Here is a 27,504-nt window from a genome sequence, read left to right as displayed (position 1 = left end):
AGTTATAATCGGTTGCTTTCCTTGCCTTCTAAGGGGAGTTATTCTTCCTCCGTCTCCAGCAGCGGTCATTAAACATTTTCTAGACAGGGCTGGAGAGGACTCGAGGCTTTGGGAGCCACGTGGTCTCTGCTCTGCCTTAGTGAGTGAGCCCGGTGGTGTTCGTGTGACCAGCTGCCTTTGTTTCCCTGGGGCTGGGGGAGCAGGGGGGACTAGGAGGTTTTCCAAGACCCAAGACTCCCGCTGTGGAACTGAGACTGGGCAAGCAGGGACAGTTGGCAGCTTGCAATAAAACGTTATAGTCCTGTCTCAGTGGAATACGAAAAAGTCAGAGATCATCTTGGAAGGCTGTGGCCATGCCAGCTGCTGCATTCTCAGTCCCCCTCATGGAACATGGACAGCCCGTGCCAGGTGGTTTTCTCAGAGTCCATGCGATCTCACATCCATTTCATACATGAAATGTGGAGAGTGGTACAAGAGAATTTCATGAACCATGAAATATTCTTGAATTTTCATAAAAATGCATACATGTGTCACATATAATTAGGTATTCTATATATTTTACATACCATGAATTAGTCTTCTTTTGATTTTGACAACTTTTTAAAAAAGATTTATTGATTTATTTGAAAGGCAGAGTTAAAGAGAGAGAGACAAAGAGAGACACAGAGATCTTCCATCCACTGGTTCACTCCCCAAATGGCCACAATGGGTGGGGCTGGACCAGGCTGAAGCTAGGAGCCAGAGGTTTCTTCCAAGTCTCCCACGTGGGTGCAGGGGCCAGGAGCTTCTTCCGAGTCTCCCACGTGGGTGCAGGGGCCCAAACACTTGGGGCACCCTCCCAGGCACATTAGCAGGAAGCCTGATTGGAAGTGGAGCTGCTGGATCTCGAACAGGCACCCTTATGGGATGCCAATGTCACAGGCAGCGGCTTTACTCATTATGCCACAATGCCAGCCCTGATTTTGGACAACTTTTTAAAATGTTATGATCATACTTAGTTCATCCAGCAGGCCAAGGTAGCCTGGATCTGGCTCATGGCTGTAGGTTCCAAGGCTTGTTCTTGATGATGGTATCAGCTCAATGCCTTGTTTAAGAAGGAATGCTATAGGGGCCGGCACTGTGGCTAAGCAGATAAAACTGCCGCTTGCAGTGCCAGCATCCCATAGGGGCACCAGTTCAAGTCCTGGCTGCTCCACTTCTGATCCAGCTCTCTGCGATGGCCTGGGAAAGCAGTGGAACATGGCCCAAGTTCTTGGGCCCCTGCACCCACGTGGGAGACCTGGAAGAAGCTCTTGGCTTCTGGCTTCGAATTGGCGCAGCTTCGGCCATTGCAGCCATCTGGGGAGTGACTAGTGGATAGAAGACCTCTCTCTCTCTCTCTCTCTTTCTCTCTGCCTCTCCTCTCTCTGTGTAACTCTGCCTTTCAAATAAATAAATAAATCTTTTAAAAAAAAGAAGTATTGCTATAGTAATGAGTTACTGGAGATAATCAAAGGAAAAAAGTTGCATCTTGCACACAAAATTTCCTAATGCAGCATCTATATGTTGGGGGGTTACTGTGAATCTGTCCCCCTTAGGACACATAGCGCTGCCTGGACCATGTTTCACCCAAACCTGGGAATCACTCCTGCTAACTGCTGAGCTAAAGCCTCAGTGTGACACCTCCTGAACCCATGCAGAGACACAGGAGAGACAAGAAAAATCTCAGGTGCAGTGTTCGGTATGAGGGACCAGAAATACAACAGGCACACCCTAACAGGTAGGGGAAAGGCTGGCTTCATTGTATCCAGCTGCAATTTGAAGCTAAGCAGAAAAGCAGGACAGGATGTGCTACAGGGAACATGGGAAACAAGAAGGACTTTCATGAACTCTTGACTGTGTTAAACGTGCCAGGAAAATGAAAAGGAAAGGGCTTCCTCTCGGGGAGAACAAGATCAGTTCTTGTCTGGGCACTTAATGGGCCAACAGGCACTCAGCAGGACAGCCTCTTCCACTCCTGTCCTGAAATCCTTTCCAACCACTGTTACGAAGTGCAGGGGCACAGCCTACAGCTAGGGGGCAGTGTCCCAAGCCACGGTGACTAGGAGGATGCTCACTGCTGCCCATGTTGGAGACCATAGTTCTCCCCAGTTCAAAGAAGAGGGGTGGCCGTGTGGCACAGTGGTTGAGATGATGGCTTTAAATGCCTGCATCCCATATCAGAATGCCAAAGTTTGAGTTCCAGCTCTGTTTCCAATCCCAACTTCCTGCTAACATGCACCCTAGAAGGCAGTGGCTGGTGGCTCAAGTGGATGCCTGGATAGAGTCCGTGGCTCTCGGCTTCAGCCTGGCCTAGCCTCACCTGTTGCAGGCCCTCGGGGGATGAACCAGTGGGTGAAAAACCACTGTTTCTCTCTCTCTCTCTCTTTCTGCCTTTTAAATAACAATAAATTTGTTGCATTTGTGGGAAAATGAAATTAAAAGATAAGCTTATTTTTTAAAACAGAAGAAAACAAAGTACCAATTGGATGAGACCTTAAAGACATTTTAACCAGTTCTTTTGAGAAATGACAATTCTTCCTCCATGCGCACACACACACACACACATCTGCCCTCAGGCGTTGGACCAGTAACACAGCACACTTCTTTGGCTAACAGGCATCTATTTAAGTGAGTGTTTGGCTGCATTTTTGAGAGGGGAAAATCCCCGCCAGATAAATCCCAGGCTCAGAGTTCAGTTGCTCTCTTGGGGGGAGCTGCCAGGGAATGCTTGTGTCAAGGTGAAACTTCCCCACTTCACTGCTGAGGTCACAGAATTCTTGCATTGCATGGCTCCCGGCAGCACAGAAGTGAGGCTATCTTTCTCTATTATTCTCTCTCTGAAACAATTATTTTCATTTTATTTGAAAGGCGGAGAGACGAGACAAAGATCTTCCATCCTCTGATTCACACCTCACATGCCTGCAATAAAGCAGCAGCCCCAAACTCAGTCCAGGTCTCCTACGTGCGTGGCAGGGACCCAAGTAGTTGGGCCGTTGCCTGCTGCCTCCCAGAGTGCACATTTGCAGGAAGCTGGAATGGGGAGCAGAGCTCAGACATGAACTCAGACACTCTGACCTGGGAAGCCATGTTAGAAGCAGCGTCTTACCCGCTGCCCCAAAGGCCCGCCCCTCTTATTTTTCTGACCTGGCACACCTACATCAAAGAGCCTGCAGCTCACCATGGTGACTGCCCGTTTGCCAGTCCGTGTCCTCACTGGACTGGCCACAGGGGTGCCTGGAGCGAGCATCTCCCTTTAGAATTCTCAGCGGCCAGCCTAATGCCTGGTGTGGAATGGGAATGCAAGCTTGAATGATGACTGAATGAATGAATGAGTCAGTGCCCCCCTCCCCGGCACGGTGTTTAAATATTTTTTTTTGACAGGCAGAGTGGACAGTGAGAGAGAAAGACAGAGAAAGGTCTTCCTTTTTCTGTTGGTTCACCCCCCCAGTGGCCGCTGCGGCCAGCACACCGCGCTGATCTGAAGCCAGGAGCCAGGTGCTTCTCCTGGTCTCCCATGCAGGTGCAGGGCCCAAGCACTTGGGCCATCCTCCACTGCCCTCCCGGGCCACAGCAGAGAGCTGGCCTGGAAGAGGGGCAACCAGGACAGAATCTGGCGCCCCAACCGGGACTAGAACCTGCGGTGCCGGCACCACAGGCAGAGGATTAGCCTAGTGAGCCGCAGCACCAGTAAACATGTTGCATAAGCCCGTTCCAGAGTGCACACGGTGGCCCTGTGTTCTAAATGAAGCTGTCTTGAGGTCTGTCTCTGGATAGTCTAGTAGACGTCTCCGTGTTTTGAACCTACGTGTGCTTTGGATTCCATACTCGTCCATTTGCTGTTGTCATCACAAAATGCCTGAAGCTGGGTCATTTGTAAGACAGGAGGTTTGTTTAGTTCACATAGTCCAGGAGCAGGTGGCCCTGTCCATTTCTGACTTCTGCTGAGGACCTACTTGTCACATCGCAGCATGGGAGGGGTGGCATCACAGAGGGACAGAGCAGTGTCACCAGAGATAGGAACCCAGAGACTGGGGGCAGAGCCAGTCTTGCTCTTGTGATAACAGCCCCCCTCCTGCAGGAACTGGCTGTGGTCCCAGGGGGACTACATTAATCCCTGCTGAGAGCAGGGTCCCCAGGAACCCAATCACCTCCCACTAGGCTCCCCCACCTCTCAACCCTGCCACAAGGGGGCCACGTAGAGGAGTAGACCATATCCAAACCAGAGCAGACACTGCCTGTTGTCCACAAGGCCAGGAAGGAAACTTGGTTACCAAAGAGAAGGAAGTGGCCACCCCCATTCCTCTACTCCACGCCAGCCCGGGCGCTCCTGCCATAGGTCTGCACCCAGCAGCTTTCTGGAGCTTGCCCCCAGGGAGAGGCAGCTGAGCCCCAGGGAGGACTCCATCTGGGAGCCTTGCCGCAGGCTTTTTGTGACTGGGGAAGAGGCAGCGAAGCCCTAGTGGTTTGGCATTGCAAGTTCATTATTGACCCAGCCTGCCCGGGGTTGGGGGGGGGGGGAACAACCCGCCCACACTCCTCCCAGAGAAATGAAAATCGCTCGCACAGGTAACTGACAAGTGTGCCGATGCATCCCACGACAACATGCTGGCAAGTAGCCTAGAGGAAGCAGCAAGATTTTCACGTTACAGTCTTGCTGCCCCAAACTAAGAAATGCCCCGTATCCGTGCCCCATTGGCAACTGACTCCCCAACATCAACAAGAGGGACCAAGTCCCCCAACAGTAACAAAGAAGGGCACAACATCAAAGCCTCAGGGTCTGGAAAGAATTGCCGGGCAGCCTGTCTAAGCCTCTGTGCTAGCCCCTGCACACTGAGGTAGAGATGTCTCGGTCTACACATCTCTCCTGCTCCAAGACTGACAGCAGCTTAGGCGCTTGACCTGGCCTCAGGCTGAGTTGCATTCCCAGAGCCCAGGACAATGCCTGGCACCCGGTGACCTCCCAGCCCAGGTCTGCCCAGTGCACGGCTGATGATGTGGAGGGCGGTAGGGTGGGAACATGGCCCCACGTCGAACAAATGGGCTCAGTTTCCTTCTCAGAACCGAGAGTTCTCTGGTCGCTAGGTTGACCGCTCTGTCGTCTTCTGATTCAAGGAAACAGGCAAGTGGAGAGCACAGGTTTAGGGAGAGACCACAGAGGTGTGGTTGAGCCATCGACACACGGCTAGTTCACGTGCTCTCCCCTGGTGCTGGCTGGAACACTGGACAGGCCCTGCGTGGCAAGGGTCGTGTTCGGAGGACACCTTATCCTGAGATGAGAGGACTCCGAAAGTGACCCCGGGAGTGACCCACAAAGCAGAGTTAGGCTCCAGCGGCCAGGATCCGGGAGACGAAACCAGACAGTGGGGCGGCCAGTGCGCCCCGCTGCCTCCCCAGCACCAGGCGGGTCCTGACTGCAGATCCAAGCAGGCCCTTGCATCACGTGGGAGTCAGTAAGTATCCCAGGAAGACTTTGTAGGACGCGCCTGGAGGGAGCCACCCCAGGGGGGCGGACGAGCTGGAAGCTGTTCTGGGATCAGATGCTGTGTCAGCAGAGACGCGGAGCCATAGGCGGGAATGTGTGCTGGCTTTAAGATGCGGACGTGGAGGTCTGCCTTCTCCGTGCCTCCCTCCGAGACCCACAGAAAGAACTGTCTCCGTCTCCAGCAGCAAGCCAGGAGCCCCCCCCCCCCAACTGCCCCCTAGTGGAAAAGACCCGGAATGAACGCCCTTCCATCTGCTCCTGGTTAATCCACCCCAGCAAAACCTCAAGGTGGGAGGGAGTGAGGAGCGAGGGTGGCACCACCAAGTCCTGATGGTGTCCTGAGTGTGGGGACAGTCAGTAGGGCTGGAGGGCACTCTGTGCCGGTCACCAAGACGGCTGCTCCATGTCTGGCCACCCCCTCCCTCATCCCCAAGTCACTGCTACTTCAATGTTCCTTCTCTTTCCATCCCACTGGCAATGATGGCATTCGACACACACTCAGGGAGAGGTTGCTCCATGACTCAGCTCCCTGAATTTATAATTTTTCCCCATAAGCAGATGGGGAGATATGGATCAGATAGTGGGGTGACAGCGCAGCGTCTACAGACTCGTGAGGTGTTTTTGGAAGAACCAAGCCAAGGAAGGCTACAGGTGAAGAACAGGACTTGGAGGTTTAAGAGACCCATGTTGAGTTGTGGCTGCAGGAGCACCGGGTTCCAGAACCATTCAGCGGTTTAGTTTGCCATCTGTGGGAGGGGTGCAGAGCCCGTCACCTTTATCCTGTGTCACGTGGCTGAAATGAAACAGTGCACGTGGAAGTGGTCGGTGCAGCAGTAGGGCCCTCTATCAATGTCCATTTCCTCGGTCCCTGTTCCCGAGAACAGCACACACTGAAAGGCATGGCGGTGTGTGAATTCGCTCAGGGGCTTTGGTCTTCCTCTGGACAGCAGGTTGTGGGCGGGAAGAAGTGCAGGTAGGAGGAGACCTGGCATAGAATGGCAGGTACCTCCCCTCTGGGCTGAAGCCTCTTTTGACCTGGGAGCCTTAGCAGAGTGTCACAGCCCTGTGGGCTGCAGGAAGTGATGCTTTTCAGCAAGGGACTTGGGTTTATCACGAAGCTTTGCTCGCTGGGTTCCCTAACAAATGTAACTGGAATGGTGAGAACGGCCCCCAGTGGAATGTGAACCAGGGGCTGGCCATCCCTGGGAATAACATCAGACACATTTCCTTTTAAAAAGTATCCTCGGGGCCTAGGACAGGGCCAGGCGCACGGGAGTCACTCTTTCATATTTATTTGCTAGGTGCATGGTGGAATGATTGCCTGCGCTTGGTTCTGATGGTTGATCCAGCCCTGTTAATTTGGTTAACTTTGTACTGATTCACTTGGCCAAGCCATGGGAGAGAAGTATTAACAGCACACCCAGAACGTACTGTTGACATACTCTCAGAGGGAGGGTGTGTTCCAGAGTTGACCACCCCTCTGGCCCAGCTGACTCAGAGACTGCACAGGCTTAAAATGTGCCAATTTGCTGTGGCCGCGCACACGTAGTTCACTTACAATTGTCTGCGGATAAATTGTTGAAACATAAAGAAGGAAGAACTAGCATTCAAATTCAGCCATCAGGCAGCATTTTCCCACTGTAAATCAGTAGAAATCAAAGATGTTCTAGAGTTCTGGAAGACCAGGTGAGCCATGGGTAAGTTTATTAGAAAGTTAAACTTCTTAAATGATAATGCACCTTAATGTTGTACCTGCACACCTGTGGTTTGCGTAAGTTAGATTTAACCCCGCTCTGGTTTTCCGAGTCAAACACTTCTCTAACTCTTCATTTCGACTCAGTAAGCATGGGCTGAATGATTCCCAGTTGCTTATAGCCTGGTGCTGGGTGCTCTGCAATCTTTGTTGAGTCCAGAAAACAAGAATCTACCATCTGCTAAATATTTAACAGCAGCATGTGAGGGGGAGAAGGCTCAAGGAGCTGCACTGGGGATGAGCACGGGGTGATGAGACTTTATCCAGGAATTACACAGGAGGGGAGCACTCAGGTAGATGCGCCTTGTCCAGAGGACCACGCAACAGATGTCAAGATGGTTACTGAGCAGAAGGATGGCCTAGCAGTAGCTATTTAGTGTGATAATGGCGTTTGATAGTTTGGACACAAACACCATTGTCACACTCCACAGCTCTGCTAAGGAAACTCGGCAGCCTCCAAAGTGTTAACCCCACAACTTGTCCACTATGGTCGCCATGGTCGCCATGGTCGCCGGCTGTCATCAGGGAATTTCTCCAGCTCCACGGATGTGACCTGAGCAGAGAAAAGAGGCTTGGTGGGTGGGGATCATCCTGAGTGACAGGAAGAGGTGAAGCCCCCCCGGATGGAGGCTTCGGCAATCTGCAGCAGGAGGTAACACCTGCTTGGGGGGGGGGGGGGGCATTGTCTGAAGTCCTGCTCCCACCGCAGAGGCAGGAACAATTCTGTTTGTAACCATTTCCAGAAAGGGCCGGGAGACAAGGAATCCCTAGAGGGAACAGATTTTCGACAGCAAATTAGAAACAGGAATAATAATCCGACTGGACGGCTGGGTCCCCACCCCTTTCCCCAAGGCATCATCAGTAAACGCAGCAAATTCTGCAGTCCAAGAAGACACGTGATTCTGCGTAGAGCTACAGCACACGGAGCGGCTGAGATGTACTCTTGGTGGCTCCTGTTGGATACAGGGGAAACGCACCTCCCTCACATTTTCAGTCTTACCAACTGCGGTCATTTTCCACAATGGTAATGGGTGGGAGATAGAGAGACAGAGGGAGCAAAGCCGTCAATGTTTAGTGAGTAATGTTTATCTCCTAGCTGGAAGGGAGTTCTCAGAATACATCGCTTCTGGATTTACTTGTTTTTCCTGTTAAGAATGGTTTCTAATGGGTATGGGAACTCCTGCCCACAACGGGAATAATTTTGTTTTCCCCAAACACAGAAGTTAATTTTTCCCGCACGATAACTGAGTTGTTAACTGGACCTGAGCCTTGCTTTCGCCCTACAACCGGCCTGTCTTTCACAGGTGAATAAGGAAACCTGCACTTTTTTCAGTCAAAGTGCCCCATCCCCCTGCAAACCGTGACACCGCTCACCTGGGTTCTGCGGCGCGATGAGCACAGCGGGGAAGTCACTTGGCTGCAGAGAGATGGCCTTGAACCCTCTTCTTTTTTGTTCTTTCAAATACCCCTCCCCTCATTCGCTGTGTTGAGTTACTGCCTGTGGTTCCTGCCCCGGGCCCTGGCTCGCCCCCAGGGTAATGCTGTCATTTGTGAGGTGGCAGCCAAGTTAGACATGCTGGTGGCATCCTCACTGGGCACAGAGGAGGAGCGTGGGCTGAGTTCCAGTTGGTCTTAGTCCCTGCCACGGTTCCCACGCAGCCACACTGGACACACTCGTGGGACACACTGCCTTCTCTTGCCTTTCCCTCTGCACCTGCTGACAAGCTCCCCGACGTTGCCTTTGTCCGAGGAACATAGAGCAGAAATTCTGCACCTCCTGGCCGCTCCGGGGCTGTCATGAGCATCACGGTGGGGCTCTGGAAATATCTTAGCTCTGCTGAGAAGAATCGAAGAGAGGACAACTTGTCATTGGTGAAAAGGATCCTGGGAGGACGGGCTTGTTGGGGCCCCATATTGGGTTCCAGCTCTGCTTGCTTTGCGTTGTGAGTAACCTGCAAAGGACAGGAGGGAAGGAGAAACCTTGAAGAAGAGAGGAGGAAGTTAATGCATTTCAGGTGAACCTCCCCAAACTTCTCCCTCCAAATCAGTGCAGAGATGGGCATTTGGTGCAGGGGTTAGATTGGCGCCTGGGGCTGCCTGCACCTCAGGTTGGAGTCCTCACTGGGGTCCTGTCTGCTTTGCTTTCCAATCCAGCTCCCTGCTAGTGCACATCCTGGGAGGCCGCAGATGGCGGCTCGGATACTTGGGTCCCTGCCACCTGCGCGGTGGATCCCGACGGAATTCCAGGCTTTATCTGGGGAGTGAACCATCCAGTGGAAGCTCTGTCTCTGCCTTTCAAGTCAAAGTGAAAATATATAAAAGTTATTTTGAGAGATAAGCTTATTTGAGTACAAATAACGTGAAATCTATGTGCATGAGGAGTCTCCAAAAAGTTCATAAAATGCATATGATGAGAAAACTATGCATGGACTTCAAAATTTTGGCACCAAAATAAACATGTTGTAATTCCATTGTCTGTGAACTTTTTGGAGTACTCCTGTATTTCTATGGCCCAGAAGTTCATCTCAAGGAAATGTCAGAACCTTGTAGGAAGGTCTATCTATAAGACTGTTCATGGCATTGTATATAATTATGAAAATCGGCGATGACCTGGATGTCCAGCTATAGAAAGCTGATTTGTGACTCATCATTGTCACTGAAACTGATGCTGCAAAAAATAAAACAGGGTTCACACAGCAAGAAATTCAAGATTTGCCGTCGAACAAAGAAGTAGCTTACAAAACAACATTTCCATCTGAGTCCCTTTCAGTGAAACCTTCATATGTACCTGGGCAAAAACATCAAACGTTAACCACGCCTATCTTCAGGTGGAAGGATTATGGTTTCATTTTTTTCTCCTTTTGTGTCTCTGCATTTACCCATTTCCGCAATTCAGGTAGAACTTTTACAATCAGAAAAATAATTAGGATTTTTAAGCTTTCTTTCCTGGAGTCCCTAATAAAAATTCCTTCCTGGAAAACACTTCTGAAATTGGGAGGGTGGAGCCCACCCTACTCAAACACCTCTTGTCACAGCATGGAAAGTTAGTGCTGTACTGAGAGAGGGGCCTCGGGCCAATTTCTCGGCAAATTTAGTGAAATACCTTATTATGCAGTGCAGTGCCATCAGTTACGGTGCTATTGCATCAATCAATAAATACACATTTATGGAATGTCAATTTTCTCAGTCTTTTCAGCAATCTTTAAACATGGCTGAAATGTCCGCTGTCTTTTATTGCATTTCTGACTGTTTCTGTGGGACTGGTTAAAGTCCGACAATGTCCAAGGCAGGTTAAAGAAGGAAGCAGCATATTTCTGTCTTATTCAGATGTCATCCAATAACACGTCACTAATAAAAAAAAAAAAATTGGAGGTGGCCGATGCCAGCACGTACTCTTGGATATTTAAACATTTCACTTAGCCATTCTTCACTCCGCAGGTTTAAAAGGGCTCCAGGATTTTTGAAATGAACAGTCGACCTTAGCTAGCACCAGTTAATACTACATAGAACATTTGTAAGCTGGATGGGAAATTATAACACCTGCTATTTCCTGTAGTTAAAAAAAAATGCTGAAGGCAAAAATATGGGCTATAAATCAGGGTGATCTGCGCAATGGCACAGATCCACAGCTAAGGGAGGCCTTGAGGTCCTGCTTACTTTTCCACTCCCCCTGCATCCATGCAAATCTCCCACTATCTCTCGTCCTGCCTTAGTTCCTGAATACCTGCCTCGTAGCCCACAGAGAGGGTAAGTGTGAAGCACAGCTAAGCGACCTCGCCTGCCCAACCATGACTGCTCTCTCTAGCTGCTGTGGTCAATTTACAATGCAGTTTCCCCACTGAACCCGTGAGGATGGGAAAACAGCTAGACACGGCTTGCTGGGAAAGAAAGGGCATTGAGGAGGAAGTCGCCACAAAATCCCGCCCTCCAGCAAGTGTGCCGCCCTGCAGTATTCCCTGTGCACCACAGCTCTCAGCCGGGACAGCTTAGCGTCTCAGGAACCCGGCACACCCCAGCACCCCCAATTCTTTCTCAGGTCAGATCTGCGCATCAGCGGCTTGTCTTTGCTTTAAGATTGTGTTCCCAGGGGCTAAGAACATTCCAGATCAATGCCACAGGCCGAGGAAACAGTGCCTTAGGAGCTGAGAAGTGCCACCGTGCTGCAGCCCTAAGCCATCAGCACCAAAATGGAGATGTCTGAATAGGCAGAACATGTAAAATGGATGCGTGAGAGGCATCAGTTTGATCCTTTCAGGCTGTTCCAGCCTAAGTGAAGATAAAGGAAGTCACTGTCCCACTTGGGAGTCTCGTCATTTTGAAAGCACGGGGAATTTTCAAAGAGAACGAAGCCCTTCTGCTCTCATTGAAGTTCACTGAGAAGGGGGAATCTGAGGAGCTCCCCTCCGTGCCTCTCTGGTCTGTGTTTATCACTGACCAGGGGCGAAGCGGAACCGCTGGGCAGATTCTCAGCGGCACTGGGGCCTCCATGCACTGGCTTACAAACCAGAGTGAGGTTTACGTTCCCAGGCAACAGCGGCACTGCTGTGCAGGTGTCCAGCTGTTTCTGGTGTGGCCGAGGGAACCGTAGGGGCCAGAGAGAGGCCTGTGCAAGACACAGCCCTAACATGGGCATTTGAGAGGCTGAGAGAAAACAGTGTTTGGCCCCAGGCCGGGGGCAGGGGAGGGACTCCTGGCCACACAAGCCTGGCTCCACTCAGCGCACTGCTACACTCCTGGTGGAAGCCCTCAGTGCTGGCGTTAAATCAGACCAGCATAACATAAATATGGCTTTGTGTGCAGCCACCTTGAGGGTACAAACAGAACTCCACACCGCTTCTGGGCCCCTCCTGTACCCCGTCTCCCCCCAGCTCACCAGGCGGTGAGAAGAACCTTCCAGAAAGCTCCAGCTGCCCTTGGGCTTTCTGAAGAAACAGAATCGTCAGGCAGACAAATTCAGATGGTGGCTCAGCGCTGCCTGGGGTCTTTGCAATGCCCAGGTAAGCGCCCTGAGGCCAGCCTGATCCACCCAGGAGAGCTGGAAGGTCCCGGAAGGGGCAGGAAGCACTTACCTGGGGTCGGTTCTCGGCTTCTGCCAGCCCAGGGTCCCTCCTCTCACCCTAGCTCCGTGGCCTGTGCAGGGGCCACCCTGGGCCTGAGCCCTGAGCGTCTGGCCCTTTAGGCCTTTCCCCTTCTCCCTTTATGGGATTCAGGGATTAAAAGTAAACAATTCTTTCTCTTTCTGATAAGTCACATTAAATGATCGATCCCAACGGGAGGGAGGGCACGACCTCAGTGCACTGAGACAGCGTCACCTTTGGTCAAACACACTGAGCAGGACTGGGTGGGGGTGCACGGCGTGCAGAGGCCCAGGGGTGCAGCAGGCGGCCCAGGTGAGCACCTGCCTCCCCTCGGAGACCCACCAGGCTGTCACCGTCCTTAACTCCTTCCTCCCAGGCAGAGCCCAGCACACTGCCCCATGCAGGGGCTTCGAGAGCCAGCAAGGTCCCCTGGCCATAGAGCCTATGAAATATACCCTGGGCTCATCCGACTTAGGGCTCTTGGGGAATATCTGGAACAAGTCCCTTCTCTGCAACCTTGCCCATGTGTTCACCTGTGAGCGCCAGTCATTCCTTGGGACGCTCCTCCTCACCTCCTAAATGCTGGGGAGCAACAGGGACGGAGGCCAAAGTCATCGTCACAACACACAATTGTGCACGCACACACATGCATGTACACCCGCACAAGCAACAACACACAAACCACCATGGGTGTGGCCTGGGTCCCAACAGAACTCCGTGTTGGCCATCCCGTCTTAAATCTCTACCCATTTCTCTCCCTCTGCAGGCCACTTTGTCATTTTGCTTTCTTAAGGGTTAGAAAGAAATGGCCTAGGACAGACGCTGTGGCGTAGCAGGTTAAACTGCTGCCTGTAGCACCGGTATCTCATATGGACATCGGTTCACGTCCCAATCCAGCTCCCTGCTAATGCACCTGGGAAAGCAGTGGAGGATGGCCCAATTGCTTGGGCCCCGGCACCTACTTGGGAGACCCGGATGAAGCTCCTGGCTTCGGCCTGGCCCAGCTCTGGCTGTTGCAGCCATTTGGGGAGTGAACTAGCAGGTGGAAAATCTCTCTCTCTCTCTCTCACTCTCCCTTTCAAATAAATAAATAAATGAATATTATTATTATTATTGAAGAAATGGCTGTTCCTCTCTAGGAATTCATGGCTCAGGAGTGAGGTCTGGCTGTCATCACGGGCCATAACAGGTGGGGACGGGCGGCCTTCAGGCAGGTGCTGCCCCCCCTGCCTGACACTTGTTTTCAGTTGTCACATTTCTTCTCAGGTGAAAAGAACAAGCAAACTAAGTGCTGCCCTTTTTCTTGTTCCTGACAAAGAGCTGATCAAGAACTGAGCCTGAAGGGTTGGCCCTTTGCCTTGGTCCCGTGGCTGTGCCCCAAGATCCTACGGGAGCCAAGGGTTCTTCCCGGGGTGGGGTGGGGGGCTCAGACCCCTGGCATAGTCCCGCCCACCTGCCCCTGGGAGGGACAGGGTCTCCCACCAGGGGAGAGGGCTTGGCCAGCACAGTTACAGGCCAAAGCTCTGAGAAGGAGGACACATCCTAAGGGGTTGGAGACCCCCAGGCCAGCCCTGTGCAGTGGATGTGGTGTCAACGTGACTCTTTTAACGTCACATTACTGGCAGCACAGCATAGGTGCTGCCCATGGTCTCCAGCCTTGCACCTTCCAGGTCGGTCACTTCTGCTCCCTATGACAACCTTCTTGCTTTTCTGAAAGGCCATTTCTTTTCTCCTTTAAAGCGGAACAGATTCCTCAAGTTCCCCAGGCAGACCGGGGCAAGACGAAGCCCTCCCACCTCCCCACCCGGCAGCGCACACACCCCGGGGGGCACATCTGAAATGTGGTGCTTTCCTGCTGAGACAGTTTTACCTTCATTGAGAAAAACCAGGGAGAAGACAAACGTTGGGTCCCCAGCTCATTTCCTTTAAAGTCCCAGCTGTAGAACTCACGGGGAGCCTGGATTTTAGAGACGAAACCTTTTCCAAACTTCCCGCAGCGAATCACACAGCCCTACCTCAGCTGCTGCCTTTGAAACGGACTTTTTGTTTTTTAGAAGATGAAGGGGAATGCATTCTGGTAGGAGGCGAGAGCTTTGACCCCTGCCAGGGTGAAGGGCAGCTCGGCTTGTCCAAATCCCTGTTGTTTGCACTCAGATACAGGCTGCAAAGTTGGACTGCACCAACAGTGCAAAGCAAAACCCTGTAACTTTCCACTGGCCGCAGCCGGAAGCGGCTCCAGCCCCCGCGTGTCACCAGCTCGCTGGTTTTCTCATCTCTGTGCCATGAGCTGCAGACTTTTTGAAATGGAAGATACAAACAAAAACAAGAAGCAGCGATCTGTTTCCAGAAAGAATGCCAAACTTTTCCCCACGAAGGATACTGAAACTTGGGAACTGTAGCCTGGATCGTATTCAAGATTCTTTGCCATTTGGAGTTTTGCCCTTGGACGTGGGTGTCGTCTGTGCAACACAGCTGAGACCACTTGCTCGTCATTAGCTCTGAAACCGCAGGTGAAACAGGAGATGAATTAATCATTAATGCTGAATAAAGAAAACCAAAGAGGGAGCTAGAGGGATGACAACAGTCAGAGGCTGTCCCGACTAATTGGTTATTTATTCCGCTAGTGAAGCCAGAGACCAAAGGAGGCCAATTGGGACCTAGCACGATGGGACCGGACTGAAGCTGAATTGCCACAGCCCCAGTCTTATTATTTTGGGAATCAGATCACGTTCAGACCAGTGTCACACTCTGAGAACCAGGTGAAAATGCAGAATGTTGACAGTGAGCCCTGATTTCGCCACAGCAGTCACGCCTGGATCACCTTCTCCCACCTAAAGGTCTTCCGTTATCAGAGGGAAGAAGCCCCGAACACTGGTGGTGGGTGGCTCAGAGAGCAAGAGTCAATGAATGGCACCCATTTCCTGGGATTTCAGACACGTGGCGTTTCCTCCCTAAACACTTTACTACTCATCCCCAAAGGGATACAGCTTAACATGAGGCCCATTATCAGAGCTGAATTAACAGGGAAATTTCCTAAAAGCACCTAATAGTTCACTCAATTTCAAATTTCCCAATTGTCTATAGCTTTTTTTTTTTTTCAAGTAGGATCCAGTTCATGTTCACACTTGCATTTGGTTTTTCTTTCCTCATTTCACAATTCTTTTTCATTTTCATTTTATTAAAGAAAGAAAGAGGTCAGGAGATCATCCCTGGGCTGGTTCATTCCCCAAAGGCTCACAATAGCCAGGGCTGGGCCAGGTTCATGCAAGGAACCAGGAACTCAGTTCGGTTTCCCGCATGAGTGGCAGGGACCCAGGGACCCAAGGCCTCACCTGCTGCCTCCTAGGGTCTGCATTAGCAAGAAGCTGGATCGGAAGCGGAGGAGCTGGGACTCAAGCCAGGCGCTCTGATGGGGGATGCGGGAGTCCTAGGTGCTGGGTTAAGCCACTGCGCCAAACACCTGCCCCATTGTACCAGCGGCCCAGGTGCTCCCCCACATTCTGCCAGCTGCTGTGTGTCTGCCCCAGAGACTGGTCCACGCCCCTGGACTTTGCAGGAGGGAAGGCCCAGAAGGCAGGCCTTGTAACCTCTGCCTGGCCTCCCCTTTCTGAGGGTGTGCGAGCTCTCTCGGAGGAGCTCTTCCCGAAACACCAAACAAGGGTCTCAAGGGAGTCCTCACTCACTCACTCACTCACTCATTCATTCATATCTGCTGAGGGCCACCCCATCCCAGGCACTGTTCTAGATACTGGGTAGACAGCAGCAAACATAACCAGACTAAACTGCCTTCTCTCATGGAGCTTGCATCCAGGAGAAGGAGATGAGCAACGTACGAAGGGCAGCGAAGGAGCAGTGCGTTTGGGGGAAGCCTCAAGTCCCAGTGCTGTGAGTGGGCAGGAGGGGTTAACCAGTGAGCCAGGAGGGCCTCACACGGAGGGCGTTCCCAGGCAGGTGAACCTGCACACATGGGTGGGTCTCAGCGTCATCAGGAGGGCTGGTGGGAGAGAGAGGCCTGAGAGAGGGGAGAGGGGACCATGTGAGAGTGTGTGAAGCTCGGAGGCCTGACTGTGCTCCGCTGACCACCAGCCACAGCAGGTGCAAAACCAACCCTTAATTTTAATGACCATGATTTTTAGTGAAGAGCAGAGGAATGAGGATTGAATTCAAATACTTACTCAGGAACCAGTCTGCTTCAAGTTCATGTCACGGTTGTTTGAATCTAAGACTTCAGACTCACCTGCTTGGGAATGCAGAGATAGTAAAACATGGAGAAAAGCTGTGTTTTAAAATCAGTGGAATATAGGGATTGAACGAACAGCACTACCCTTGGAGTTAAAGGGCCTGGGTTGGGACCCCAGCCCACCACACACTAACTGGCTGGACTTGAACATGGTTCTTAACCTTTCCATGCCTCAGTGTCCCCATTTATAAACGTGTGCTGTGTTCATGGCAGTGCCCCCTTCATGGGTCACCATGGGGATTCAGTGAATGAACACGTACAAGCCTGGAACAAGGTAAACGCCCCTGAATGCTATTTTTAGGTCCTTCTGCATCTCCGATGTTCTTATTTCAATTTTTAAAATGAGGAAAGAGCTCAAAGGCACAGCTGGGACCGTGGGGCTGGGACCTGAGGTCCACCCTCTGGGGGGCAATTCTGCTGCCTCTGCAGCTTTGCCTACCACACACGAAGGAAGCCAGGCTCCAACCTCAAGACTCTGCACTTCCAAGACTAGTGCAACCCCCGGGCCTGTTGCCAGGACTCTTTATGACTAGTTCAGAGGGCCCGGCAAGGTGCTTCATAAAGTCCCACCCCATCACTGTGAGCAAATTCCCCCAAAGTGACCCCAGAATGTGGGAGGGGAGAGTGGGCCTCTGCTGGGCCCTCTGCATGGCCTCCTTTCCTGAGGACAAGGGCGAGGGGCCCTTGCATAGGGAGTCCCTGGTGCAGGAGGTTCCGACACCCTGGCCAAAGGTTGAGTCACAGACCACAGACCCACGGGAGAGAAGGACCCCTAGGTCTTCCTCCAACCCTTTGTGACTTTAAAGGAATTCTAACTGCACCTCCTTCTCCCGACCTCAGGGACCTCATTGGAAGAAGCGAAGTCACTTTGTCAAACACCACATGCAGGCAGGACTTAGCCACTGCCTTTACGGATTTGTTCCTGCTCTGTCCAAGGTAGCATTCTCCAGGGCCTTGGGCCAGCATCACGGAACTCTCCCTCTCCTCCCTGCTCCCCAGACTTCCAAACACAGCGCTGAAGTCATCTAGACTTTTCTCGGCTAAAGGAGACACTCAGCTAAATGGCCGCAACCTCAGACGCACCCCAGTTTGGTGGTCTCTGCCATAAAACTTTTGCAGGCTAAGGCCGACTGTGAACAGGGTTAGGCTGAGATGTGCAGGGGCCGATCTCGGTCTGTGTTTCTCCTCAGCGCACTGAGCGTATTCCTTATAGTCCCCACCTCGATGAATGATTCTCCAATGAAACACTGTCCCCATCTTTGATTCTTGCAAGTTGCTGTCTTCCTCTCCTCTTCTCCTTGGCCCCGCCTCCAATCCCCCTCCCTTGTACAGGGAGGCGTTCACAAGCACGCACCTGCCAGCCAGGTGCTCCCTGGGATCTGCCCACAGAGTTCCAACGCCACTTCCTCTACTCGTCTGCCCTCACTGGTCTTCTCTACGCAGCGCATTTAGCCATCGACAGAATCAGCCTGAGATTCACCATGAAGTGAAACAATGTGCAGTGTGGAAAAATTATTTTCTTCCACTTGAAGGAGAGAGAGAGAGAGAGAGAGGGAGATCTTCCATTCGCTGGTTCATTCTCCAAATGCCTAGTGCATCAGCCAGGACTCGGGAGTCCTGCTGAAGTCAGGAACCCAGAACCCCACTGATGTCTCCCACGCGGGTGTCAGGGATCCAAGCACTTGGGCCATCATTCGCTGCCTCCCCAGGTGCATTAGCAGGAAGCTGGATCTGAAGCAGAGGAGCCTGGACTTGAACCAGCACTCCAAGATGGCGGCATAACCCGCTGTGCCACCACACCTGCCCCTGCAAACATCCTTAGAAATAAAATCACCATATTTGCTTCCTGTCCTGGCATAGCTGCTTTGGGGCTCACTTTTGTTTTGGAGTCAGGATGTGGTTTGCGCCTTCTTTTCCAAAGCTTCCTTCTAGATTCTTCCAGAAGCCAGATGTCAAACAAGCTCTTTGTTCAGAGGTCCTAAGGGCTTAGCTGACCCCTGAGAGAGCATCACGCTGTCTTCTTCATCCCTCTCCTACTCTTGGCCCTATCTGACTTCCCTATTACCTGCTCGGGTCCAAATGTCAGCTGGGGGATCCGTGTGGTTAAGAAACAGTTCCAGTCCAGGGGTACTGAAGCCAAGCACATGACGTCTACACTGCCAGCTGCTCACATCAGCTGGGGCAAGGCCTCAGGAATCTCAGACTGAGGATTCAAGACTCTAGAATCATTTATGAATGCTGTGTTTGGGGTCACGGGGGCAGAAACACCTCAGGGAATGGCAAAGTCAGGGCTGCAAACTCAGAGCTGGGGTCTCGGAAGGAACATGTGGCCAGCCCTGCACAGAAGGCCATCCTAAAATCTGCTTCAGAGACTAGGCCATGCTCTGCGGCTCATGAGCACTGGTTCAAGTGCTTCTTGGAGGATTGTGGGAGAAACACAGGCCAGAGCACCCTGCTGTGGGCACAGGGGCTCAGGTGAGACGCAGAGGACTGTGGGAATCGCAAGGCATCATGGGAGTCACACCGGGACTATTGGGAGGAATGTGTGGCAGCTCTGTGCAGTTCTGCATGCTGTGTGGTCGGGAGAGGACAGAAGAGGCAGCCTCCAGGAGCTGCACTCAAAGGCAGTGGGGATTGCAGTTGGGGGTCTTTGTTCTGAGAAATGGACAGTGAGCAGGGGGCCTGTAGCCACAGACTCAGAGCTTGTGTCCTGTTCCTGCCCCTTCCTTGCTAGGTGAACTTGAGCCCAAGTTTCCTGACCTATAAAGTTCAGATAATAATCCTCACCTCCCAGGACACTGGGAAGGAGTAGTGAGATACAACATGTATTCAGAACAATACCTGGCAGATGATAAGAACCCAATACATAGTACTACAATGATGACTGTTAACAAGCACTGTAGAGAAAGAACCCAATGGTAGTACTTCTGTGATGACGATTAGACAAGCATGCAGAGAAAGACCTAGGAGAGACTGTTGGTGGTTGCTGGTGGCTGGTGTGAGATGGTTTCCCACCACCGAGACCACAGGCCAAGTCCTTACACTGCTCCTGCCCTCTCTGGCTGCACTAAGGACGGTGAGCTCCACTGTTGCAAATCCATCACCTTGTGGGGATGGAGTTAGAGATTCGGGGCCAGTCCGAAAGGTAACTGGGCATTCCCCCCGCCCGAGCCTCCCAGATGACCAGGGCAAGCTCCAGATGACATATAAATGCTAATGAGGTGGTGGCACCATACCTGCCCACTTGCGCCCTCCGTCCCTCTCGCCATGCCTCCTCCTGGGGTTTGGGGCTCCTCTGGTGCTTGGCAGGGAGAGCTGGGGAGTTCAGGCACCGTGTGGGGCCTTCTGGATCTCCCTCCTTTCCCTGCTTTCGCAGGGACTGGGCTGGGTCAGAAGGCAGCACACTGGACATGGCAGGCGTGACTCTCAGCCTCTCCTCCCAGCCTTCCCAGGCCTGCTTAACTGGCCCAGGAACAAACTGGTTGGCCTCAGCTGTCTTACCGGCCTGTGATGGGCAATCCCTTTGCACATGTCTCAGTACCACAATATGGAATATCATCATCCACTTGTGTCCCCCTTCTTGGCCCCTTGGTTATTGTTTTGCAAGAAAATACAAAACCGACCATTTCTCTAAGAAAAAAAAAAATCAAATTTGGCCCTTCTACCTTGTTTTCATGCCTTTCTGCACACAAAGTGACTTTTCATTTCAATGGTGAAGCATACACTATGCATCCTGTATTTTTCATTCACTATTCTGTCCTCAGCATATTTCCATGTCAAGGAGTATCTCAACAAATTTTTTTTTAAAAGATTTACTTATTTATTTGAAAAAGCAGAGTTGCAGAAAGAGACATCTTCCATCTGCTGGTTCACTCCCCAAATGGGCACAACAGCCAGGGCTGGGCCAGGCTGAAGCCAGGAGTCAGGAGCCTCATCAAGGTCCCCCGTGTGGGCGCAGAGTCTCAAGTATTCGGGCCATCTTCCACTGCTTCCCAAGGAGCATCAGCAGGGAGCTGGATGGGAAGTGGAGCAGCTGGGACTCGAATCAATACTCATATGGGATGCTGACTTTGTGGGCACTGGCTTAACCCTCTACACCACAACACCAGCCCCAGTACTCTTGAAAAATAACTTTAATTCCATTTTGTTTTGTTGCATTCCATTGACTGATTTTATTATTCACCAAATCCCACAAGTATTTTGATGTAAGTTGAGTACTTTTTTGTTTTCAGAACCTGGCACCAAGAAAAATGAACAGAACTATTCCTTGCATGTGAAATCTCGAGTGACCTCCCTCATTTCAACATTGAGAAGTCACTGCTACAACTCAACCAATGCTGCCTCAGATGAGAAATATCGCACATCTGAGGCCCAGTGTGTGGTGCAGTGGGTTAAGCTCCTGCTTGGGATGCGAGCATCCCACGTAAGAGTGCTGGTTCAAGTTTTGGTTTCTCCGCTTAGGACCCAGCTCTCAGCTAGCATGTCTAGAAAGGTAGTGGATGATGGTCTGAGTGCTTGGGCCCCTGCCACCCACATGGGAGACTCAAATGGAGTTCTTGGCTCTTGGCTTTGGCCTCATCCAACCCTAGCTGTTGTGAGCATTTGGGGAGTGAACCAGTGGATAGAGATCTTTATCTCTCCCTCTTTCTGGGTGTCTTGCTGTCTTTCAAATAAATAGACAAATCTAAAAAAAAAAATATCACCAATTTTACTACATCCACTGGCAAACTGTCTCTCCTCAATTAGAGCTGCAAGATTTTGCAAATAAAAACCCAGAATTTTCCATTACATTTTAATTTCAAATAAACAAAGCTTTTGTCAGTGTAAGTATGCCCCATGCAATAGTTGCAGCATTAAGGGCATACTTGGGCTAACAATTATTCATTGCTTATCTGAAATGCAAACTTCAGTAGGGGTCCTGGATTTTATTTGGCCACTTTATCCCCGATCCAGCGCAGGGGTCTGCAGCTGCCCGACCACACTCACCAGCTCAGCTCCTTCGGAGGTTGAGTCAGGTGCCTTCGGATCACTGTAGTCCTGCAGCACCTGAGTCATTTGGCCTTTGCTCCTGCTCTACAGGAAGGTACTGCCCGCAGGTAGGAGAATGAGAGCTGGAGAAGGAACACAGGCTCCGGTCGCAGGACGGAGCTGGGCAACCAGCTTGGCTGTGTTTCTTGGGACACAGCTCTTCGTCTTTTTGATCTCCAATTTTCTATGTAAATCACTGGAGCAATATTCCTCTCAAAATGGTCTGAAAGAACAGAGAGCTGATTTTTGTTGGAGGTTTTATAAACTGCAAAACTCCAAACATTACGATTTAAAAGTCATTTGGGAGGGGCCGGCGTTGTGGTGCAACAGGTTAAGCCGCTGCCTGCAGTACCGGCTGGAGTCCTGGCTGCTGTTTCCGATCCAGCTTCCTGCTAATGCACCTGGGAAAGAAGCAGAAGATGGCCCAAGTGCTTGGGCCGCTGCACCCATGTGGGAGACCTGGATGGAGTTCCAGGTCCAGCCCTGGTCCAGCCCTGGCTGTTGTGGCGTTTGGGGGGGGTGAACCATCAGGTGGAAGATTTCTCTCTCTCTCTCTGTAGCTCTGTCACTCTGCCTTATAAACAAATAAATAAGAGTTTGTTTTTTAATTAAAACCGTGAGAGAAATTCCCACAGCTCTGGAGTCATAGGCCTAGCAAGTTCCCCAGGCCCATGTGGCCACAGTATCCTCTAGGAGTCACCTCTGCACCTTATCCTAAGCCACCTGCCCTCTCCCCAGCACACGCTGAGTATGAGCTACGTCTCAGGCCCCCAGAGACACCCCAACCACTCAGGAATGGTTTGTCTCGAGGGCTGTACACTGAAGGCCACAGAAAATGGAAATCATTTCCTCCAAAAGTTCTTAGGAAAAGCATCCAAAGAGCTACTTGAATTTTTAAAGCAGGAATTTAATTAGTCCTGGATGTCTGAATTTGTTAGATGTTTAATGTAAGCTGTAGAAACTGTGTTAAAAATAATTAATAACCCAGACAGGAATTTGGAACCAAGGAAAGAGAATCAACAGAATTAACTTCACGTACATTGGCTATTTTGGCTGAGTTTGGGAGCAGAAGGAAATCCCAGCTAGGGCTGTCAAAAGAAAGGGCCTCTGTGGGCGTGTCGTGTAAATTGTGCTGTGTCCGGAGGCCAAGGGGCTTGGAGAGGATAGGCTAGATCTTTCACACGCCCAGGGCAGTTGTATACTGCTTTGAAATTAAAAAAAAAGTCTATAATTTGGGGCCAGAGACTCTTAAGCAGTGCACAAAGCCTAGAATCAAGAAGTGCTGAACATTAGATGATTAATATAAATTAAATCAGAAGACCCCCCCCCCACCCCTCTCCCTGCAAAACTCAGGAGAAAAATATTAGCAATGCAGAAATTAATCACACTTCCTCAGTCGGTAGCGCAGTCATATAATTCAGGAGTGAATAATTCAAGATGGAAATCAGGGAGGGACATGAATATGGAATTGGCAGAAAAATAAACGCATTGAAAATGTCGTTAGCTTCTCTCATAATCATAGAAGTGTAGATAAGGCGTTAATTCTCAGTGAGCAGATAGACGAAAATATAAAACTTGCCCATGGCCAGTATTGCCTGTGCTGTGGGCAATCTGTCATTCTCAGATATCACCAGAAGTGGTAAGGGCCCACTTTTTTGTTTTAGTACAATTTGACAATATCCATCAAAATCGGAATTGTACAGCCTTCTTAACCCAGTAATTCCATTATTGGAAATTCATTCTATAGATATATCCACCAAAGGCCCCTAAGACAGGCACCTAAGCGTAATTCATTACAGCATTGTTTGCAAGACAAAAATACAGGAATAAACTCTGTGTCTATGTGGTAGACTGGGTAGGTCAATAACACAAGAGCAGGGCAGCCATCCATTGTAATACAGTGCAGACATTCAAACAGAAAAAGGAAGGGCCAGGAGCCGGGGTGAGGATGATGTCTTCCCAAACAAAATATGTCAGAATGCATTTGGAAGGAATATGACGGGCATGAACACATAGCCAGGTATTTGCACCTGCGTTTATTTGGGGGTAATATCTGCATGCCTTTTTTTTTTTCCTTGTAGGAGCCAAAAGACCTAACTGGTGGTAGCTCCTCTGGGAAGTGGGCTAGGGCGGGGCAGGGTGTGGAGGTGTGCGGCTTCTGTGTTTGGACCTTTCCCTTGCTGGTGTTTAATGATCAGAAGCAGAGCTCTGAAGCTGTTGATCCTGGCAACCGATGCTGAAAGACTTCGCCCCTCAGCCCAAAGCCAAGGACAAGTGCGGTGAGACATCAGAGGGCGACATCTGTGCCGGCGGTGCTGTCAGAGGTCACGGGGAAGCTGCGAGCGCCAGCAGAGCCACCTCCACCTGCAGACAGAGGCCCTGACACCTGGCCGAGCAGGGCCAGGCAGCACGGTAGCTGGGGGAGATGTAACTTGATCCTGAAGGGAGTCAGCCAACTCAGGGGAGGCAGTGTAGGTGTCTGGGGCGTGAGGCGGATGCAGTCACCTGACCTATGCAGAACTTTTCCCAGGAAGTGAAGGGGTGTGGGAGTGAGGGAACTGGGGAAAGAAGGGCAGGTGTGGGGAGGGGGGAATTGCAGGGCTTGGTTAGGGAGGATGAAGAGAGAGGGAGACCAAGGTCATGGACTGGGCTGCTGGGTGGGTGTGGAAGGGTTGATTTGGGGTCTATTGTAAACTTGGGGAGAGAAGGGTTATGTGTCAGGCCTAAGGGGCATAGTGCTCCCCCCCCTCAGTTTTAAGGAGGGGCCTCTGGGGGGTGTAAATACATCCATAGAGGACTGAACTTCTACTGGCCGGGTTTCAGGGAATCGTTGGCAGAATTCAGGCAGTCATTTAGATAACTTGATTGGAAGACAAATTATAACCATTGGTAAATTAGCAAAGTGTATTCAGAGCTGCTCTCATATGTAGAATGCTCAGTATTATCAACACAATCACTCATGTAATGTTCGCAGGTGACTTACAGGCTGCATCTGTGTGACAGAGCTCATTTGCATCCTTGATACTGTTAGAATGTCAAAATCAAGTGCACTGGGTCTGTGAAGCACTACTGTTTGCTGGCTCTTAGCCAGGTGTTGGAATTTGCCACCCCACCTGCTATGCATAGCAGGAGCTCCGGTGACAATGCCACCCACAGTAAGAGCATTACCAACAATAGTTGGTGACAACAACCTGGGAAAATGGGGTCTTGTGACCCGGTACGTCGTTAAAATCAGGACTATATCTCTTCTGAATGAATAAGAGAGGGGGCACAGATCCTCACTCCAAAAAACATTTTGCAGAGTTATCAGCTGCTTCAGGCTGTGCGCCAGGCATTGGCAGGAACCTGGGGAGACAGTGAGCATCCCTATCTGCTGGCCGGTTCAACTGCAACAGCTCATTCCATCTGACCCCTACCCGCTCCATCTGACCCCTACCCGCTCCATCTGACCCCTACCCGTGATGCAATGATAATGGTGTTTATTGTGTACCTCATTATGAGCCAGGCATTGCGCGAGGTGCCCAATTAAATCTGCATAATACCATTAAATGGGCTTCATTCGTTTTCCCATTTTACCTTTGGGGAAGTAGAGAGATCACTTGCTCAAAGTCCTGGTTTAAGCTCAAACCCAGACCTGAACTAGAGTCTCTGACTCGAAAGATCCCCAGCCTGCGGGTTCCATGGAAGGCCCGCCTTCCCCAGACAGAGCAGGGACTCCCACACCCCAGAGCAAAGGGCCTTAAGCAGCTGCTTCCCACTTGGGACCCAGCCACTCCACAGTCACAGGCCGGTGTGCCCCTCACCTCCCGGGGCCCTGTGGAGGGGTCTTCTTGGCCACAGGCTTCAGGGCAGAATGGAGCCTTCTCCAATGGCCTCGGCTGGTCCCTCTAGGTCCTGTTGACTGGCTTGTGTTGGACAGTGGCTTATGAAGGCATCTAGTCTGAACATTGGTTACCAACTGAACCAATCTGCTCCTTTCTTTGCAAGGGTTTCTTTCGATGTTGACACAGGCCAGGAGGTGGGCAGTTGGTAGCAGGGGTGGAGACTGATAGAAGTGGCTCTGTCATCCTTTGGGTAGAGGAAGAAGCAAGAGAACTCTGGCAGCTGTGCCAATGGGACAGGCAATTGTCATGGTGACTGTGGGCCTTCGGTGGCCCTCCAGTCTCCTCTTGATGCAAGCTTGGAGGCCTTCCTGCTATTTGACCTCAAGAAAAGAGAGCAACTTGAAAAACCCAAGAATTATCGTTCCTTCTTTCCCCCTCTCCTGGCCCTAAACTACTGCCTGAAATTCCACTGTTGGAAATTTGTTTCTTAGAAAGGAATTCAATAGGAATGTTATCTCTGTTATCAATGAAGAAGTTGGACTATCTCCCTCCAAAAGACAACTTCAGGCAAATAGAAGGCAAAATACAAAAACATCAATGAAAAAGTGCTTGGGAGTCAGCCGACGGGGAAGGATGTGAGAATGGATGGTGGTTTGCTTAAGCTGTTCCTGGGACTCCCTCAGTCTTTCACAAGTTCAAAGCCAGCTGTGATGCAGCTTCCTGCCGCTCTCCAGCCTCAGATCTGCAGGCCGATTCTTCAGGGTACATCTCCAGATGCTCACGGTCTGAACACGGCTCCGTCTCTGGGAGACCGTGGTCCCGACTTCAACCCTTTTGGGTCTGAGAAGCTCAGTAGCCGACTCCCCTTTGTTCTTGGGGATCTGAGCCTGCCCATGTCAGTGCAGGCCATGGGCATGCCCGCCCAACCCTGGGGGCTGTCCCTTGAGCTCTGTCCAGGAGACTGGGAAAGGTAGAGTCCTGGGAATGGGACATTTCTTCCAGTTGTCTGGCTCTTTCCAAGGCCTCCCCTTCCCTCCCCACCATTTGGGGGCAGAACCCTCCTGTTCGGTCCCTTTCAGGCCGGGTTCTGGCACCTCTGACTCATGCTCTTTAGCAGCTCAAACTACAGAGTGTGCTGGCCAGCTGTGGCCCACCTCCTGCTTGCAAAATGGGCCAAGGTAAGGAAAAAGTTAGATGTGTAGGATGAAGTGTTCTGAATTCATTTGAGTTGTCTTCAGTGATGCCACACAAAACCTGCTGCACCTTGAGCATCTAGAAGCAAAACCTGTCAAATTAGGGCTGACATTGTGACGTAGTGGGTAAAACCGCTGCCTACGGTGTCGGCATCCCATGTGGGCACAGGTTCGAGTCCTGGCTGCTCCCCTTCTGATGCAGCTCTCTGCAATGGCCTGGGAAAGCAGTGGAGGATGGCCCAAGTGCTTGGGCACTTGCACCCACATGGGAGTCCAGGAGGAAGCACCTGGCTCCTGGCTTTGGATCGGTTCAGCTTTGGCCATTGTGGCCATTTGGGGAGTGAGCCAGTAGATGGAAGACCTCTCTCTCTCTGTCTCTCCCTCTTTCTTCCTGTAACCCTGCATCTCAAATAAACAGACAAATAAATCTTAAAAAATATTGTTGAATCAGCTGATTTCCAGAAGTGGTGCTAGAGCAGCCCAGACCAGCCTAGCCGAACATCGGGCACTCCCCACCCTGTCTCCATTCCTGCTACTGTAAATGAATCCACGACTTGACTTGGTTCCGAGTCCCACTGCCTGGCTGAGCATCCCTTGTGCTTGGGCACACTTTGAAGCCACGGAGGTCCAGAGGAGAGGCAGCTGGTTCCCAGCAACCTCTCAGAAAACCCAGTCTCCAGCTGCATAGCACAAAACAACTGCTTCATAGATGCTCATGTCATGCTCATGAAGTTTCTCTCTTTCTGGTCGGTGTGTGAGTCACAAGGGGCCGTGAAGGTCTTACCCAAACATCATTTCTCTCCTGACTGATTCCACGTCTTTGTCTTGCAGGGAGCATCTCAGTGGTGCTGCAGGAAGCTGCCCCACGCTTTGGGACAGCATCTT

At 51.2% G+C, this 27,504-nt stretch overlaps 1 long non-coding RNA gene across 2 annotated transcripts; it reads right to left on the bottom strand.

Moving 5' to 3' along the window:
• Nucleotides 1-7,190: 7,190 nt before the first annotated feature.
• LOC133767296 (uncharacterized) lies at nt 7,191-12,437 on the bottom strand. Of its 2 annotated transcripts, none has more exons than XR_009866828.1 (3): nt 12,326-12,437; nt 8,631-9,093; nt 7,191-7,809 (listed from the first exon to the last, which is right to left on the bottom strand). It is a non-coding gene; the product is annotated as an uncharacterized LOC133767296 (long non-coding RNA). The 2 variants fall into 2 exon arrangements; XR_009866829.1 differs by having other exon boundaries at nt 8,631-9,090.
• Between the last annotated feature and the right edge of the window lie 15,067 nt (nt 12,438-27,504).

The sequence above is a fragment of the Lepus europaeus genome, chromosome 9, assembly GCF_033115175.1.
Source record: "Lepus europaeus isolate LE1 chromosome 9, mLepTim1.pri, whole genome shotgun sequence".
Lineage (NCBI taxonomy): Eukaryota > Metazoa > Chordata > Mammalia > Lagomorpha > Leporidae > Lepus > Lepus europaeus.
The sequence above is the reverse complement of the archived record's forward strand: the minus strand, read 5'-3'. Positions and strand labels throughout refer to the sequence as shown.